General features: G+C 38.3%; 1 long non-coding RNA gene across 1 annotated transcript; it reads right to left on the reverse strand.

Moving 5' to 3' along the window:
- Positions 1-269: 269 nt before the first annotated feature.
- On the reverse strand, positions 270-14311 carry LOC149068372 (uncharacterized). The gene is made up of 3 exons (XR_016195196.1): positions 14137-14311; positions 7694-7776; positions 270-4281 (listed from the first exon to the last, which is right to left on the reverse strand). It is a non-coding gene; the product is annotated as an uncharacterized LOC149068372 (long non-coding RNA).
- Between the last annotated feature and the right edge of the window lie 284 nt (positions 14312-14595).

The following is a 14595-nucleotide window of genomic DNA, read 5'->3' on the forward strand; positions in this document are numbered from 1 at the left end:
AAATGAAAATAAATTCACTTTTGCAGTTGCACTTATTGCTATTAGATGGCGCTCAAAACTTCAAAAAAAAAGGATAATTTTTTTTCATAGCACAATTCCAGTATCCTCCAAAGCATAGTGCAAAATTACAAGATCTACTATAAATAAGTCAAGGTGAGATAGATGGTTTTACTGTGCTGTCCATCCTTTTTTAAAGGGATTTTTTTTTTCACATTTTGGTGTTCAATACCAGTGTAATTGCTTTTAACAAATGCATCACTTTTACTTTTATTTCTAACTCTTTGCTCAACTTTGTAAATATTTTTTATGCCTCTTTGCATGCCCTAAAAATACAGAAGACAATTGAATGCTATTGGGTAGCATCATAATCACCAAACCTAGAATAGGCCTACATATCCAACTGCTTTGTAATGAAAACTAATGTTTCACCTATACACAAAATGTGGACTTCAATTTTGAATGAGGGGATGTTATTTACTGTCCAAGACCATGTGAAGTAATAAATACAACATTTTTCTACCATCCGGACAGAAGTTTTTGATGACCCTTAAAAAAAGCAAATGGAAAATTAATAAACTAAATTGGTCCAAATACACCCCTAAAATAACCTTAAAAACAATACAATTTATGCTTTGACAGAATCATTAAATGCAATCTACACCATTTGCAATATATCGATGATTCCTTGCTCAATTACACAAATTTTGTTCATAGAGGATTTGGTAAAAAAGTAAGACATTTTACCGAAAAGTAACGAGTGAAAGCCCTGCAGAATATGTGTTTTGTTTCTACAGGTAGATCTCATTAAGATAAAACCAATTATGCTCCTCTGGTTTTTGTGTACAAAACATTTTTTAATAATTCATATATATATTACGTTTTGTTGATCAATTTTATGACTATTGTAAGAAAAATTATAACAATCTACTTTTATCATCCTGCCATTAACTGTTTTATACTGTAACATATTTTTGCCAAACTTCCAATACCAGCATTAACAAAAATGATAGCCTTTCTTTCCAAGGGACTTTGGTCATTCTGATAGGTGTCATAATCTACAGGATTTCTTTTGGGACATGCTGAAGGAGGGAGATCTATTGACTATAAGTCATGCACTTTCATAACTAAATTGTTTTACGCTTTATATCTCGAGAAGCTTGAAATGCAAATAAAAACCAATGGTGCACTTGACAGGCATTTCAAGGCAAATCCAATATTACCCCGGTTTTCATAATTCTCCCAAAGTTTGCAACTAGAAAAGTTATCTCGAAAGGTTTGCATTGCATATAGATGACGTTGGTATCATGTTAACAATTTTTAACGACAAATCTGATGATACCAATTTAATTATGGCATTACCTACCATGTGATGCAAGGCACAAAGAACATATTCACATCAAAACTTGTGGCCGGGTCACTAACACAGCCTACACCATTTTATTTTCATATTTCCAGCAATGTCAAAACATGAAGATATGTTTCTCAACCTCAAGACTTATTGAATAGCTCAGTGGTTCTCGAACCTTTGTCACCCACGGCTCCCTTGGCCAATTCACAGTTCAGACCTACTAACCTTCACAAGGTAAAAATCCTGTAACTTCCGATAGGCACCCCCTTTACTCAAGCCAAGAGTGGGGATGCAGGTGCATCTAATTTCCTAGGTGTTGGACTAAAGCTAAATTTTTGCTAAATTCTTCCTTCGACCCAGACACCTTCAACCTTGCACACAGTACCCTATATCTGAACTTTTAATAAAGCCTGTGGGACACTACACTAATCATGTGCTGTTAAAAGTTCAGCAGGCAATGTGTTGACAATCCCTGCTTTAACCCAGGGCCATCTTAAGAGTATCATTGGTACCTGGGCTAAGTGGTTTTTCTGAGGCCCTCACTGGCAAATATACACACTCACTATCGGAAATTTCAACTAGATATTTTTGTGAGGGCCAACCCCCCTCCTCTTCACTTGAGGTATCAAGCAAAGAAGGCACTGCTTTAACCACTTCTTGAGAATTATACAAGAAAAAGAAAGATGAACGCTCGCCTCGGTTGGAAGAGAACCTAATTGTAGTTCTAGGGCAGATAATATGTTCTGAAGCCATGACAACTCTTGCTCTACGGCTCCCTACATTCCAATATTGTACAGCAGTGGTCCACAATCTTTAGATTCCGGGAAGCAAGCATACTTGCAATTTTTTCATGCACAATTTTCCGAATAAGATGGCGTTTTTATTCCATAAACAATAGTACAGTGGTTTGATAGTTATTCTTGGGTGCCAATAGACACTAGGGGATTGGGAAAAACCTGTTCCAGAGAGGACCACAAAATACCTAGGCCCGTCCATCTGCAATGATATTTTTTGAAGATATTTTGAAGCCACTATAAAACAATATTTTGCTCCATATATATATTCTGCTTCTCTATTAAATTTATTTTTAAACTCCTCACCAATTTTTGTCACTTCAAGGGCGTTCAATAACATCAGTATACTACATCACCTACAATTGGAAGGGGTTTATGAAGTTCTTCACTGATTATATTTTGATATTCCAGGATCAGCGAAATATTTGATTACACCCTGATCCGAGTAAAAAAATTGTTTTGGGCGAATGTACAACAATTTATTGTTTGCGTTTTATTTGGCTAACCACATTTGCGATTTGGCACAATATCAATAGGGAGAGACAACGCCAGCTATATTTTTTTTTTGTCCCTTTGAATAAAATTTTAATATAGTTTCAAAACTATCCTACACTTCAAAATAATTAGCCGTGGCAAGTAAATATTAGCTCAGAATTTCTAAATCCTTTTGTGGATTTCCTGCAGCGCGGTAAAGTTTGTGCTCTCTCAAGTCTGAGTTTTCACAGTACTTTCTCTCATACCCATCGTGTTCGGACGGTTTCTCTTTTGTGTGCACTCCAATGCGACTCTTTAAATATTGATTCCGCAGGAACTTTTTATCACACACAAATATCACTCTCAAATGGTTTTTCTCCACTATGGACACTTCTGTAATGATCATTGAATGATTTAGATTGAGCAAACTTCTTATCGCAAACATTGCATTGATACAGCGTTTCCCCGGTGTGGATACGTTTGTGATTAATCAAACCGGACATTCGTGTAACCCTTTTACCGCAAATATCACATTTGTGTGGTTTTTCTCCAGTGTGGACTATTTTGTGCCTACTCAAGTCTGAGCTCTTTGTGAACTTTTTGTTGCAAACGTCGCACTCGTATGGTTTTTCTCCGGTGTGAGTTCTCATGTGCCGCTTGAGATCTTGCTTTCGTAGCAAATTTCTGCCACAGACATCACACTCGAATGTTATCTCTGCTTTGTGGACTGTCATGTGACTCTTCAAATCTTGCTTTCGAAGAAACTTTGTACCACAAACATGACATTCGAATGGCATTTCTCCGCTGTGGACACTCTCACGTTTGATTAGTGTTGAGATTTCGGAAATATTTGCACTAGCATCATACTTATATGATTTTTCTCCATCATGGGTACTTTTGTGATGATTGTTTAATGAGGCGAAATGTGTAAACTTTCCACCGCAAATATCACACTCATACGGTCTCTCTCCGGTGTGAGTCCTGATGTGACTCTTTAAATTAGACTTATGTGGAAAACGTTTACTGCAAAAGTCACACTGGTATGGTTTTTCTCCAGTATGCATTCTCAAGTGACTCTTGAAGTTGTTGCTTTGTGAAAACCTTCTACCACAAATATCACACGTGTATGGTTTTTCCCCAGTGTGGATTCGTACATGCCTTTGTAAGCAAGGAAACATTTTAAACCTTTTGCTACAAACACCGCACTCATATGGCTCTTCTCCAGAGTGAATCCGATTGTGAACAACCAAAGAAATACGCCTTGTAAAACTTTTCCCACATGTATCGCATTCAAATGGTTTCACTCCGGTTTTTTTCTGTGAGTTCGACAGTGAACTTTGAGGAGACATGATCACTTTCGAGAATTGTATGTCTAATGTATTCTCGACAATTTTCTTCAAAGAGATACCAGTGTTGTTGATGCTGCTTAGGTAACTATTTATCCACGCTAAGCCTATGCGTCTTACAGTATTATAATAATTTCCAATGGAACCCTCACATTTACGTATCGCTTCAAAAAAGCATTGTCCTAAACCGCATTGAATTACTTAGAGAATGTACAGACCTAAAATAAGTCGTATATTGTTTACACATTCACAAGATTGGTTGGCTTCCTTCCATTCTATGCTTCTCAAAGTGATTGCTCTGATGCGGCACGATGGGAACCTGTTAGGAAAAATACTAATATCAATATAACTGATGATAACAGCAGAAATATTATGTACGATACATTAAAAGTTACAATTTACCAGACATGGTAAAGCAAAAAAATGTTTCGAAGATGTGCAATCTGAAACCATTCTACAGTCGCTAATATAAAGCATGTGGCTCTAGTACTTTATTTCAGCCTATATTTGAGTACTAAAACATATCGGTTAACTTAAAAATGTGAAGCTTCATATATCTTACTCCCAAAGCCGGAAACTGGCTAGTTGACCCAGCCAATATTCAAAATTTTGTGGAATTTCAGACATTATAGGGAAGATATATAGAGTGTCAGAGACCATCCAAACTCTGCAGAGCCAGATTCCTTGCTTGGAATACATAAAAAATGCCCAAAGAACTGTACCTGCATGACCCATAGTTTGAGAAAAAGGCGGAAGTAAAGTATGATGTCATATCCAGACAGTGCTATACCAAACAACAGCTTGGCATCATTCCACAGCAAGTGCATGCATGCCTCGATATGCACTATATGTGGATATTTTGAACATCTTCCTATGTAAACATATGCAAATACCGATGTTCATATTTCCAATAAAGTTTTTTTTTTCCTTGCACCAGAAACTATGGGTCGTACAGGAACAGTTCTTTGGACATTTATGTATTCCAAGTGAGGAATCTGGCAGAGCAAAGTTTGGGCGGTCTTGATGGGACACCCTGTATATAGCTGGAAATATCTATAATAATCAATGTCTTAAGATATCAATACTCCAATTTCTTTGATTAGGATTGACATTGATAAGCATAATTGACGCACTTACTTCAGAAATCACATAACCGACAAAAAATTTGAAATTGAGTTAATACTGGTATTTTGTAGTTAATTGATAGATGCGTCACGTATCAAGGGTGCACGTGTGTGTAGAGCCAGTAGAGAAATAGGCTTTATAAGCGTGCGTAAGTTAAGACGCATTTCGTTCGCTAGCACACCTCGGCGAATTTCTTGGTGCTATTTTGCTGTAATTGGTTAATTTCAAATTGTAACAGTAAAAATGAGTAACCAACAACGTTTAGATGATGGAATGAAGTGGCGAATTGTGGGGAGGCTAGAAGCAGGCCAATCTCAAGTCCAGATTTGTAGAGAGTTCAATTTAACGCCCAGCGTCGTGTGTAACTTATGGAAACAGTTCCAGGATCCATCGAGAGAAAGCCTGGGCAAGGTCGTCCAAGAGCAGCGACGGCCAGAGAAGATCACCATTTGTCGATTATAGCGAGGCGTAACAGGAGTGCTACAGCTTCTCAGCTCTCTCATGACTTGTATGCAGCCACAGGAACCCATGTATCAAGGATGACTGTTTCCAAAAGACTTCATGAGAGAGGGTTGTTTGCAAGAAGACCTGCTGTTTGCGTCCCGCTCACTTCTACGGACAGGAGAATCCGTTTATCATGGTGCAGAGAGCATAGAGATTGGAGTATGGATCAATGGGCGACCGTTCTCTTCACTGATGAGTCCCGGTTCAGCCTAAGCACCGATTCTCGTCGTACGTCCATATGGAGAAAACCAGGGACTCGCTACCTACCCTGCAATGTCCGCGAAATCGACCATTATGGCGGAGGAGGTTTAATGGTCTAGGCAGGCATCATGTTTGATGGCCGCACACCTCTCCATGTCTTTGAAAGAGACACTGTGACTGGTGTGAGGTATAGGGATGAGGTCTTGGAGCCCTATGTTCGCCTTTTCAGGGGTGCAGTTGGCCCTGAGTTCATTTTAATGGACGATAACGCGAGGCCACATAGAGCTCTTCTGCTGGACAATTTTCTAGAGATAAAGGATATTCGCCGGAGGGATTGGCCAGCCAGATCTCCAGACCTTAACCCTATAGAGCATGTCTGGGATGCTCTGGGGAGGGCAAATGCAATGGGGAATGAAAACAGCATTGCTGAACGAGTGGGACCAATTGCCACAGGAAATGATAAACTGCCTTATTTCAAGTATGAAATCACGCTGTGAGACCTGTATATCTGTAAGAGGGGAACATATCCCCTATTAACCAATTTTTTTTGTTTATTCTGCAACCGCTGTTTCATACCTTCCAACTTCAACGAGTGTTACATACGATCATGCATGTGTATTACAATTATTGAATGGTTATTTGTTTTGTATTGTATCAATGTATGTACATATCAAATTCATTAAAGTCAGTACAGTAGTTCTAGAGATAATCGACCAAGTTTGCAAATTATCTTAATTTCTTACACCAGTGTATTTCATATCTTCAAAAAGGGGTTGGTGATGACGTAAGCAACCTTCAAACCCCCTCCCCCTTGTCATCAAAAGTCAGCAAATCCGAAACCCCCCCCACCCCCACCCCGATGCTGACATAATACTTGAATGACCTCTTAGGAGAACATTCTCATCGAGGAGAATAATCTTTAGGAGAATATCCTCTGGAAGGACTACTATTTATAAATAATGTGAGAATATATTCTTGATGAGAATATTTCCCGGTTAATAATATAAATATATATATACAGTATAATATCCTTGAAAATATTCTCTGGAAGGAGTACTTTTAAAAATTACTGGAGAATATTCTTATCGAAAATGATAATTATTAAAGTTATTTGTAATAGTCCTTCCAGAGAATATTCTCAAATATTCTTTAGATGAGGATATTCTTTAGTTATTTATAATAGTAGTCCTTCCAGAGATTATTCCCAAGAATATGTGTAACAACATATGCATTGTGATAAATAATCTTTATAAATAACTTGAGAATAATTCTTATTATTTTATGATAAGAATATTCTCTGGTAATTTATAATAGCAGTCCTCTTCCAGAGCATATTCTCTGTCCCCTATCTCTCTTCCCGTCAAGAAGACAGGGAACACTGAAGTTTGTAGCCCACAATATTTGAATTGCACAACTTTTAAAGAAATACGAGTGATACAGAATTTAAGTGTGTGTGCATTGAAGAAAACAACAGTTCTGTATCTTATTATAATGAAAGTGATTATATAAGAATAGCTTCCTTTGTCAATCAACGCTGAGTTTTATGTTTTGAACTAATTTCTGAAAATGTATCTAATTTTAAATAACTTTTTAAGGTTTCTGAAATCTTCAAAAACCTCTTTTAAAACCTCTAAACTAAACTAAACTTCTTTAAAACCTCTCATCATCATGACCAGGAGACCTCGAACTAAAAGCTGTAATTAAGGAGTGATTGAACCAAAAATTGTTTTGTTGTAAATGTTTCAGGCGATGAAAAAATTGATTTATATTTCATAATATATAAACAAAACTAGTAAAACAAGTTTCATTATTTAAAAGAAAAATGAATATTCTCTATTTTTCTCCAATTTTTACATCCAGGAGAATATTTTCAGAATATTCATCTCGTTGAATATTCTCACCTCGCATCTCTACCACAGACTGCTCAATTCTACCACATGATTTTGAGTTGGCCGACATCTGAGAAGTTGAAATAAGATTCCAACTATGAAGAATAAAGAATATTACATATGATTATTTTATTTCTGCAAAAAATCTGTAATTCACCAAAATAAAATTCCATTATGTTAAAAACTCATCTTTCTTGATATTTACCGCTCACCGAACACATTAATATCACAAAAATGGTAAAAAAAAAAAAGTGATGCAAATTTATTTTATTGCAGAAACAGGAATTTCTTTACCTTCCCTGAACTATAAATATATCACGTTTCCATTTCATGTATAGAACCATCCTTCGCATTCAGGAATTTTTTTTTGTAAAAAAAAATACCTGCTTTTACTAAAGTTAGATATTCTTTCCTTGATTATCTCAAAATTAGAAATTCCGCACTTATGGGGTTTCTGAAATAAACGTTTCAATTATAAACAGCCATGATTATCGCAAAAAAATACGCCAAACCGACGATGATCCCGATTCAGACCTCTTCTTTGGCTAGGAATCTCTAGCTATCTCATGAACTGGCTGTCCAAAGCCTGGCCAAATTTTGGACATTGGCCAACTCAACTGATTTGCCATTTCGTGAACTGAACAGTTTTGGGCTTTGGCAGAAACATATACATATACATTGAAAAAAAAATTAACACATAGTTTAAAATCATCATGCCCCCTTCAAGTACAGGATTATTTAGAAACAAATCTGGTCGATCTATATTTGAGGTATCCGCAATCAGAAATAAAAGTGGGGGGGGGGTGGATACAGTGCAATAGATTTCTCTTTCAAGCAAGGTCAACCAAATCAGGGTTGTCAAAAATTTACTCCTCATGTAAACCATTTTCCCCCACTCCCGAGACAAGTTCTTTAGCCTAAAAAACCCGGGTTTTTTGAGGAAAATTTTTTTCGAAGAAAATGTGTTGTGTGCGCTTCCAGGTTAAAATTTTATTTTAAGGTTAGTTTATGTATTCCAAAAATTCCTGCATAGTGCCGTGTTTTAAAAATACACAAAAATATACATATTTTAAGGATTTTTTTAAAAAGCAAAAAAATTTTATAAATTTCTTGGAATCACACACACACACTTATATATATATATATATTGTCATGGGCGGAGGTACGGAGGGGCGTGGGGGGGAGGAGGGTAGGTGAAGTCGATTGATCTAGTGTATATATAAATTGACTTAATCATTGTGCCCCCCCCCCTCCAAACTTCCAAGTCTATCTCCGCCTATGTATATGATATATAATTCTTTTTTTTATATAAGTATTTAGGTGCGAGATTCACATATTAAATTGTACAAGAAACCACAAACAGAAAATGTAACCATGAACTTAGATACGTAATGTATGTATTATATATGATAAACTTATCCAAAAAAATTATTGCTTATTAGAACAAAAAAGTGTATTTTTTCTCCGAAACCAGAAAACCAGAAAATAAGCCTTAGCTTGATTTGCCAAGATGATCGTAATATAAGACCCGACCCCGAAAAAATTGGCCTGTTAAAATCATGAGCCAGATGAAGGCATTCTGTAGGTCTGTCGCTATACATGACTGGTTATCTTGTATAAAGTGGTATTAATATTACAATAATGTTATTGACACATTTGTATTTAATGATAATTCAAGTTATTCTGTAGTTTTAAGTTCCCAAAAATGACTAATTTCGACAAGTGGAGAAACACCTCCAGAGTAATGAATCCTCACAGTATGACTGCTATCTCCTCCTCTCAACCAGATAATTTTTTTCAATTACTACTGCCCTTTTAAAAATATTTCGGAACTTAATTTAATGAAGCAGGGATATTCATCAACAGTGAGGAATTCAAGAAAAAGAGAAGCATGTGACCCCGAAAGTTTGGATTCGATTAAATAAAAGAAAAAATTTCATGGTTCTGGTTACATAGCTAAAGGTTTTATTTTCGACGAATCAGGACATTTTTGGATACATTTTCTGCAGGGTTTGAAAAATTTGGAGAGAGAAAAAAAAAAATTCAGGCACCATCCTTATTTCTCAGAATTTTCATTATTCATTTATTTTGTCACAAACTATCATTTTGCTGCAGTTCTGCATACAACTCAAGGTTCAGACGCAATTACGCAGAAGTGGGTGTTGTTTGCATGTGAACAATTATTCCCTTATTGTATGTTCAGTTTTATTCATCAAACACATAGTTTAACATGCCAAAAATGTATATTTAGACATAATATAGGATGAACATACATACGTTAGATACGTTAAAGCTGTGGAAAAAGGAAATTCAATTTTCCCCATTTCGCCCAAAAAATCCCGGTTTTTTTTTACAACCCTGAATCAAATCCTCGTCCCTTCACCCCTCCGCATATGTGTATGGAAAGATTAAAAAAAAAACCTTTTCTCAGTTACAATAAAGCTTCGTGATGATAACAGGCAAAGAAGACAGGGAGAGGTGGAAATTATTTCTTCTATACGCGTTGGGCCAAGATACCTCGTCCCTGATCGTTGAGGGGTTGAAAATCAATATAACTTTCTGCACAAGGCTGAAGCTATGGGAAAGAGGTTCACCAAGGGGGTCGACCCCCTCCCCCAAATGTTAGGAAATGACTGACATGTAAGAAATACCTTGCTTAAGTATATTGTTCTCTCATCCCCCCCCCCCCCTTAGCACATATACCAAGTCATATTCTTTATACTTTCAACTTGCAGGCAGGTGACGCAAATAAAAACCCTTCCTTTGTTATCACATATGTATTGTTACGAAAATTATGTAGTCATTATTTATATTTTAAAATGTCACCCTTCACCTGTAAATGACCAATATCACATATCTCTGCAGATCTTGCCAAATTAACAACAGACTTGGTACGTTTGGCGAAGGCTATAAGTATCAATGCCCTGATGCCAAAGAAAAAAATGCAAAGATGTCACGAAAATTGTCGAGATTATTCTAGGTTTCTTTTGGCATCACTAAAATGGAGCAATTTGTAGAATTTCAGACATGAACGAATGAATGCCAGGGTCTCTGCCACCGGACTTATCCCGTTACTGAGATCTCTTCCAGCCCAGCTTCGTGGCAGAGTCTGGAACAAAGAGAGTGCACCTAACAGTCTGAGTGTATAGCTAGTGTTGTGTATGATATTTCAGTGCTGCCATCTATACTTCAAATTGTGAGTGAAGTGTAACGACTGAATATTTGTAACGTTGTATGCCTGTTGCTCTCTGTGGCGAGACTTTTTAACGGGGAGATCGGCTCGCATTCGCGCCTTGAAGTTAGGAACCACAGAAAACCAACTTCAGCCGACCACCACTGTGGGGTCCGAACCCGGATCCTCACATCACGAGTCTGTCACTATAACCACTCGACCACCACAGCGGCTAGAATTTTAGACAAGGTCTTATCAGCAGATCGCTTTCTATATTTATAGATCATGTTTCAAATCGCTGCTTGTGAATATGTGTATACAGCGGTTCTGCAGAATAAATTGTACTGTCCTTCAAATTGCTTTGTAGTTTGCCATTTCGAGTGCTTGTGAGAGACATTATTCAGAAAAGTATGTATGGTTACGATTAAGTTTCAACGTTATTTTGAAATGTGATCTAAACTTATAGCGGCAATAAAAACACAACAAACTAGGCATTGTTTCATTGCTTTTGACATAGTTTTGTAGCATTTTTCGAAGAAATACCTCCCCCCTCCCTTGGGGGCAATGGAATGTTCCAGGGGGACAGTAGAAGCTACAAAGGATCCCATGGGTTAGATTGTGTTGGGGGCGATGGGAGAAAAAAATTTCTGAAGAAGGGGGCAATGGGACAAAAAAGGTTCAGAAACTGGTCTAGAACAGATTCCCAACATGGGCGATGGAATGTTCCGGGGGGGGGGGGGGAGTAGAAGCTATGGGTATAGCATAGGATCCTATGGGTTAGAATGGGTTGGGGGTGATGGGAGAAAAAAATTTCTGAAGGGGGTGATGGGACAAAAAAAGGTTGGGAAACTATGGTCTACAACAGTGATTCCCAACTTGGGCAATGGAATGTTCCAGGGGGACGGAAGAAGCTACGGGTATAACCCCCAAAGCAGAATGTGCCAAAATTTGGCCAAAGAACAATTTGGAAGAATTTGAGGAAAAAGTACAAAATAGCACTATTACATGTATGGAAATTTTTATCGCAGAACATTTCCAGTCAGGAGGGATCGTCGCAGAACAGTGCTAAACATTCTGCTTTGGGGGGTATAACATAGGATCCTATGGGTTCTATTGCACTGGGGGCGATGGGAGCCCCAAAGCAGAATGTTTTGCATTGTTCTGCAATGAGCCCTCGAATGACTGGAAATGTTCTGCAGTTCTCATAATAGTGTTTTCTACATTTTTCTTAAAATTCTTCCAGATTGTTCTGCAATAGCACTGATTGTTCTACGACGTACGCAACAGACTTCGGCATATTCCACTTTGGGGGATGGGAGAAAAAAATTTCTGAAGAAGGGGCGATGGGACAAAAAAGGTTAGGGAACTATGGTCTAAAACAGCGGTTCTCAACCGTGTTCACCTCCCAGGGGCTCCGCGGCGACTCGAGAAAAAATGAATTAGTAAATTTGATCGATAAGTAAATAAGAGGCCTGGCCTACAAGGCTCTACTATAAAAATTATGCACAAAAAAAGTGTTCCTCGAGTAAAACCGGACTCCGCCAATTATATACTGAAAAGGGCTCCACGAGTCAAAAAGTTGAGAACCGCTGGTCTAGAACATAAAAAATAGAATTTTATGGTTTATTTGTCTAAGCTACTCATTACCTGTGCTCAATTTGCTAAACGGAATAGAGCTGCTTATTCAAAATGTGTACGATAGGGCATCAGAGTTAGGTTTTTGATTTCAGAAACTAAATCAGTGTTAAAACAATCAAAAAATTATTGTCGATGTTGTCAAATAGTTTTTTTTAACCCGATACGTTAAATAACAAAACAACACTTTTATATAGATTAAATGGTTTTATATTCAGAGTTATACAATTACGGAGTACAAAATCCTCCGTAATGACGTAAGCTACAGAAGGGAGGAATAATAATCAAAGAGAGAGAGACGCACTGGAAATGGAACAACGGCTGCTTAGAATTTTTGAAAAAAAATGTGGTGAACAAAAGAAAAACCCTGTTTGGTGAAGCCAGCGCCATCTAGTATCACCCAGCGAAAACTGAAAAGATGTTAAAAACTACGGCAACCCAGAGCCCCATTATGACGGTCTTGGCGACTTATCACGAGGAAAAAGTCGCCAAAGTCATGGCGGACCATACTGCATCTGTTCCTATAAACAAAACTGGTAAAACAAATTTCATTATTTAAAAGAAAAATGAATATTCTCGATTATTCTCCAATTTTTAAATCCAGGGGGGTGGGGGGAGAATATTCTCATTCCCTGAGAAAATATTCTGCGGAGAATATTCTCACCTCGCATCTCTATCAATACGTCAGGGGCCATTCAAGTATTACGTCATCATCGACGGGGGAAAAAGGGGGGGGTTCCGATTTGCTGACTTTTGATGACAAGGGGAGGAGGGGGGGGGGGTTGGATAATGCTTACATCATCAACCACCCTTTATGAAATATTTTACATGGCATCTTACTCGGCGCACCAAAAACGAGAAAAACCTTTCGATAGTCTGTGGGCACCAGCGATTATTAAGCTCTGTAGGACACTTATCAATAGAGGGATATCTCCCTACAGAGCCACTTTAGTGATCTTTAAGTTTTTCGCGGATCCAAGTGATCTGGAAATGTGTCTGGGCCGCTTAGGTGATCTGGAACTGCGCCTCACTTAAATAATCTGAGAATGTGCCATGTGTAACTTGAGTGATGTAGAACCACACTGGGGGAGGGGGGGGGCACTTAAGAGCTATAAAACACGTCACATGTCACTCAAGGGATCTCTAAATGTGTCACGGATCGCTTAAGTGTTCTGGAACTGTGTCCCGGTTCATTTAAGTGATCTGAAAATATGCCACGGGCCACTTAAATGTTGTGGAATTGTACCACTGGACACTTAAGCAATCTGTAAATGTGCCGCTTAGTTCATTTTTACAAAATTTGGTTTGAGGAGGGCTGGCTACATCAGATAGCCCCCAATTTTTGATCGCCGGAGAGGAGTCCCCCCCCCCCCCATACGTTTCTGATCCCACCAATATGCGTTAGGATTCAGAGGGGCAAAGGTGATGATGAAATTTTGCTGACAAAGGGGGGGGGAGGGAGGAGTCAGAGTTTTGCTGACAAGGGGGTTAAAAATTTGCTTACGTAATACTTGAACGGCCCCTCACCCAAAGAAAAAGATTGAATAATTGTTTTATTGGAATAAATTGCACTCTCTCATAGACATCACACGCTCTAAACATGGCTCGCGCTGTTATTATGCGATCGAAAACAAACAAAATGGCTTACCGAAAACGCTTCGTGGGGTTGGAGATATCATTCGCTCTCTGGCGGGGAATATTCTATCAATGAATGCGGTGATCCATCGAGAATCAGTTAATCTAATCCTACGGATGACAAAAAAAATTGAGTTGGAACAACAGCACAGCCATTGCGACTACAAATGGGCGATCCGCTCTTGAACCGTCTAGAAGAGCGGCTCTTTTCAAAGAGCGAGCGCGATTACGATTTCTGGCAGTATCTATCGATATTTCCGACATTAGCTGCCCTCAAAACAGGCCCGCGGGGGACCAATGTGAAGAGTAAGCCAAGGGAGGATTGTCTGTGTTTTTTGTGAAGTGCTGCGAAAGTCGGGTTTTCCTAGGAGCAGGTTTCCTGTGCCGCGCGCAACGTGATTCGCCCAACGCGACACGCCGTCCACTCACCAATAAGAAAAGCAGCATGACTGTTTTCCTACAGAGCGCGATA

Source organism: Pholcus phalangioides, unplaced genomic scaffold (genome assembly GCF_987345545.1).
Source record: "Pholcus phalangioides strain wild (caught in Gottingen) unplaced genomic scaffold, Ppha-v1.0 ptg000027l_1, whole genome shotgun sequence".
NCBI classification, from domain to species: Eukaryota; Metazoa; Arthropoda; class Arachnida; order Araneae; family Pholcidae; genus Pholcus; species Pholcus phalangioides.